Source organism: Hydra viridissima, unplaced genomic scaffold (assembly GCF_058129835.1).
Source record: "Hydra viridissima isolate aposymbiotic clone 2 unplaced genomic scaffold, HvirCarnegie_v1 scaffold_1, whole genome shotgun sequence".
NCBI classification, from domain to species: domain Eukaryota; kingdom Metazoa; phylum Cnidaria; class Hydrozoa; order Anthoathecata; family Hydridae; genus Hydra; species Hydra viridissima.
The window spans coordinates 2300955-2306258 of NW_028324300.1; the positions used below are offsets into that span (position 1 = coordinate 2300955).

General features: G+C 28.5%; 1 long non-coding RNA gene across 1 annotated transcript; it reads right to left on the reverse strand.

The window, feature by feature from the left end:
* Window positions 1–384: 384 nt before the first annotated feature.
* Window positions 385–2850, reverse strand: LOC149892870 (uncharacterized). The gene is made up of 2 exons (XR_016450768.1): window positions 1467–2850; window positions 385–1289 (listed from the first exon to the last, which is right to left on the reverse strand). It is a non-coding gene; the product is annotated as an uncharacterized LOC149892870 (long non-coding RNA).
* Window positions 2851–5304: the final 2454 nt, after the last annotated feature.

Here is a 5304-nt window from a genome sequence, read left to right on the forward strand (position 1 = left end):
GGCAAGCGTGTTCAAGTGTCAAAAAAATTGGTGAAAAGGTATGTAAAAAAATTGGTCTAAATAGGGCCTCCAAAAAAGAAGGGGGTAAGTTGCTTATACTCTCTGAGTAAGTTGGCACACCATATAAAAAGAGACCAGTTTAGCAAATTAAGCATCTATTTCAAGTGCATCTTTTTTATGAAAACTCTTGATCTTTTTTACCCAACAATATTTTTTTACCTATTTTTTTACTTTTTATTACCAACTAGCCCCGCGATTATTGTGCCAACTAATCCCAAAAGCTTTTTGCTCACAAAATAGGTTATCGATCCCCAAAAACGCGAAATATGGAGAAATTCAAAATGTGACGGGTTAGAGTGACTCTTACAACATTTACATCTGTTCGAGTTTATTTGTAGCTAATGGTGTTTATTTTTAAAATTGAATAAGTAATATAGTTACAAAAGTTACAAAGTTAATAAAAAAACGCAAAATTCGCTATAACTTGTATACGCATGCGGTTATATCCCTGATACTACACTGAAAGATGAATTAGTTAAGTAGGAAGGTTCCATGTGAATTTTGGAAACCTCTGGTGGAAAATTCCAAAGTCTTCCAAACGATTTCTTGTTTTAGTTGCAAAAAGTCCGGTTGCAAAAAAATTGCGTTTAGCCTCTGGTAAGCTTAATAATCATTGAAAAAATCTTTGCAAAAAGTCATTTCGTGTTCCTTCCTTTTTTAAATAGCTGTATTTTTCGAAATTTTTTCAACAGCGTCTAACATCAAATAGGCATACTTGACAAATTTTTTCTGAAATCGTTTTGAGCTTGTCTGAATTACTTAAAGATTCTTTAAAGTGAGAAGATGTAGATTCAAATGGAGGTTCAGATAATAAGATACCACTTTGAGAGGTGCCTTATTTAAAACAGAAAAGTCAACTTTAGACTCTAACGCTGTTGTTGGTGTAGCTAGATACAAAGCATCTGTTGAGTAACTCAACTATTACTTAGCAAAATTTTGTTGAAGAAGGAACTAATACAAACTCCCCTTCAGATTCTGACTCAGCATTATTTCTAACATCATGTAGGTACTGAAGAATCCCACTCATTCTTGTTTTCTATGTTGCACTGAGAGCTAATTGTAATTTTTTATTGCTATTTTTTGATTGCCGTTTTTTAGAGATTTTTAGCATAAAAGTTATGGCAACATTGGCGGTAAGCAAATTTGCACCCTGACAACAAAAGTTCTTGACATTTACTTTTGTTGGGACGAGAGCTTTAAGAATATCTGATACCATTTTAATTTCATTTCTAAAACAAAAAAATAAAAACGTTCAAACTCAGTTAGATTTATGTCTTTTGCATAACTTTTTTTTAATAAATGAACACTTAAAAAGATTAACGAAAGGCTGTTCTGCCTTACAATCTTTATTAGAACTTAGCCACAACAAGATATTAGAAGAATACAAGATATCGTTACATCTTTACCTTTTTCAATAATCTCCTCTGATTTATCATTTTCATTTTCTTCTAATGAAGAAAACTGTGTGAAAACAGGTATGAGTATTTGATATGAATGGGGCACTGGGTAAATTGCTGAATTAAGATAATGTGTAGTTTTTTTTGCCTTCACCATATATGATTGGAATGCCAAATGCTATTTTATTTCAAGTTCCTTTTGTCTATTAGCATAAATTTTCCACACAAAGCTTGCAAACTTTAAGTGGAACCAACAGTTTTTCCTGATCATTAATTTTAAGCTGAACATAATCCTTGCATTTTCTCTTTAACATCTAATAAATATAAAAAATGAATATGGCAGCTTTACCAACAATCCAATGAATACCTTTTGATTTGTAATTGAACAATTTAATCTTTGAATATTTCATCCCAATCCCTATTCAGAAAAAACAGCTCCTAAAATGTCATTCTTTATAAACCCTTGTTAATTTGAAATAGTTTCTTATTTCTTAAGAAACTCAATTTCAATTTTTTTCTATTTTCCCTCAGGCACAAGCATTACCAAAAGCTTGGTAAAATTTATCATCAACATTACCAGATGAAGTACTCCTCAAAGGTGAGTTTTCTATGAATAATAGGGGGGGGGTTATCGTTTTTTTACTACCAATTTCTTTCCGAAATGTTAAGTTCTTCTTCTGATTGTTAGTCTTCGACGATCTGCTGATCTATAAGTTTTTCTATGTCCTGCTTTTGATATAGTACTTTAATGACAACTAGTTGGATTCGATGGGCAAAGCATAACTGTCAATTTACTGGTAAATTAAATTCCTAAAACCCGATACACATTTCTACAGGCACTGATCCTGTTATGCAAACTAACCTTAAGTTCCAAAACTGATGGTTTAGTGCATGCGCAGTAAAATTCAAGCAGTGACGGTTGCGTAATAATATTTACACGTCAAAACAGAAAGAAAATTTTTCTCCTTTACCGATTTCAAGTTCTTCATTTTTTTTTTATTGACTATTTCAGTGATTAAAAAACTTATTTTTTTTCTTTAATCTTCAACCATTTTGGGCACCGTGTTGGCTGCTGCAGGTAAATTTTTTAAATTTACGTACTGTGTTGGCTGCTTCAGGAAAATATTTGTATCTCGTAGCTGTCAGTTCTACTTGGAAAACAATTGAATTGCAAACGACGTTGAACAATATCTCACCAAGAACATTCAATCGGATAATAATAATACTCCAGCATCAGAAAATATTTGTTTAACGTTTTGCTTTTTTTTGTTGTTGTAGGTAATCATCAGGTTTGCTTGCTGAAGGAGTACCTGCAGCCAAATTAATTTTATGAAGGGGAAAACCTGTTCTTTGGATTTTAGTAAAAGAAAAGCGCTAAAACTGGCAGAGGTCCTAATCACACACCTATTCCATCAAAGGTAAATAAAAGCGTTCTGCAGATGTTACCACCAAAGTCATTGAATCCTATTTTGACACATTTTGGGGATGATGCTATACTACAATATATTTTTATTTATCTTTTATCTAATATTTTAAAGAAAATAAAAGATTTTTTACAAATACTGACAAAACTATTTATTTCAAACAAACTTGGTTTTCTCAATGCTAAAAGCATATATATATATATATATATATATATATATATATATATATATATATATATATATATATATATATATATATATATATATATATATATATATATATATATATATATATATATATATATATATATATATATATATATATATAGATCTCTTCAATCTTCTAGCAATTTCTTGATTTGGAACTTTTTCTCGATGGTAAGCCAATATTTGAGCTTTTTCAATATCGGTAAGGACCTTTCCTTTCGGCATTTGGTTAAGTTTAACTTAATTTCGACTCACAAAATTAAAAACACCACAGAATGTAAGCAATTTGAGACAAAACTCGCAAAAACTTTAGTGCGTCTATAGAAAAATGCCACTTGAGTATTAAAAATTTAATTATTTTAATACAATCAAAACAATTAATAATCAGATGCATAATGAATCATTGTTTTCTTACCTATACTTATTCAAAAGTACCGTTAGAACAATTTTATTAACACTGTAGCGCTGTAAATCTGCTAAATTCTACATGCGCCTATAGAAAATGGTCGCAGTGTATCTAAGGAAGTGTAGCGCATAAAAGAAAACAACGGTAAACCAATAATTAAATAGAGTGTTATCAGAAAATGATAACCTTACCAACCAGCCACAAGAAGATGCACCCTATGCTTAAATGAAAAAACTGAAATTGCGATATATAGGGGCGCAAATTTATTAAGCAAAAAACAAGAGCTGGTGAGTAAGTGTAGGCATATGAATAAATATATGCTTGCGTCATTTGAAAGTAAAAACTAATTTACAAGTCATTAGTAAGGGCCTGTTTATATGGACAAGGGCTAGCCCGCTTGCCGAGCTAGTCCGGAAAACGAGTCAGTTTTAAAATTGCGTTTATATAAATTTTTGCCAAAAAAATAAAAAATTATATCGCATTTTAACAATATGTTTAACTGGTATTGTAACACAAATAATGCTTCTTAAAAGCGTAATTGTATTATATAAGCTTCACAAATTTAAATTTGATAATTTTTTAAATACTATTCTTTTACGAAAACGATCACTATCACTTCAAAACAATTTACTTTTTATTTATAATTTATTTTTATTTATTTAGTAATTAACATAAAAATGTTATTCACTTTTTCCTTGCCAATGTAACTCAATTCAAAAGTGATTTTAATGTGAAAGTAATTTACTTTAAAAAGTATTTAAAATTTTAAATATATTTTTTTAAGTATATATATATTTAAATATATATATGTTAAATTTTAAATATATATATTTAAAATTTTAAATACTTTTTAAAGTTAATTACTTTCACATTAAATTTTAAATATATATATTTAAATATATATATTAAATTTTAAATATATATATTTAATATTTAAAATACTTTTTAAAGTAAATTACTTTCACATTAAAATCACTTTTGAATTGATTTACATTGACAAGGAAAAAGTGAACAACATTTTTATGTTAATTACTTTTACTTGTAAAAATAAATTACTTTAACAAGTAAAAGTTACGCATTTTTAAAATTAACTTTATTTAAATAATTTTTACATGTAACATTATTTTACTATGCTTTTTTTTAAAAAATGAATTACTTTTAAATGTAAATAAAATATATAATTTAATCTAAGTTATGTAAAGTAATATTTGTTTAAAAGTAACTTTTTAACATCAAAGTAAGTAAATGTGATATACCTAGTAGGCTTGTAGGAACTAAATATAAAAACTTTAATCAAATTACGGCTTTTACAGCTTTACTAGTTTTCTCTCCTTAGAAAATTACTTTTCGATGGAGTGTTTAATTGCATAGGGAATGTGCGAAAGTCTAATTCGTTTTTTACAGTTAAGTCACTCTTTACAGATTACCATTGAAAATTTAATTAAATACCTCGCATTATTAGAAATACTTTGTATTTACAGTTAAATCTTCTTGATAAATCATCGAATTACGTCGCACCTCGAGAAACCTCGTAAGAATTTCGATGATTTTATTTTTCCAAAATTTCTATAAAGATTTTTCGATTAATTACCGTACTTTATTTTGACTATCGGTCGCGTATTTTCAAGATGGAAAATAACCTAAATACGCACTTTTGCGTATAAACCAATGTATCGCCATCGTAAATCTCGTATATCTCGTATGAGATTCCCGCCGAGTGCGATGGGGGGATGCTCTAGCTCTTACCAGTTCATATGTGAATGTTTTAAAACAAGTTTTTTTTTAATTTTTGATTTTACTATAACTATTT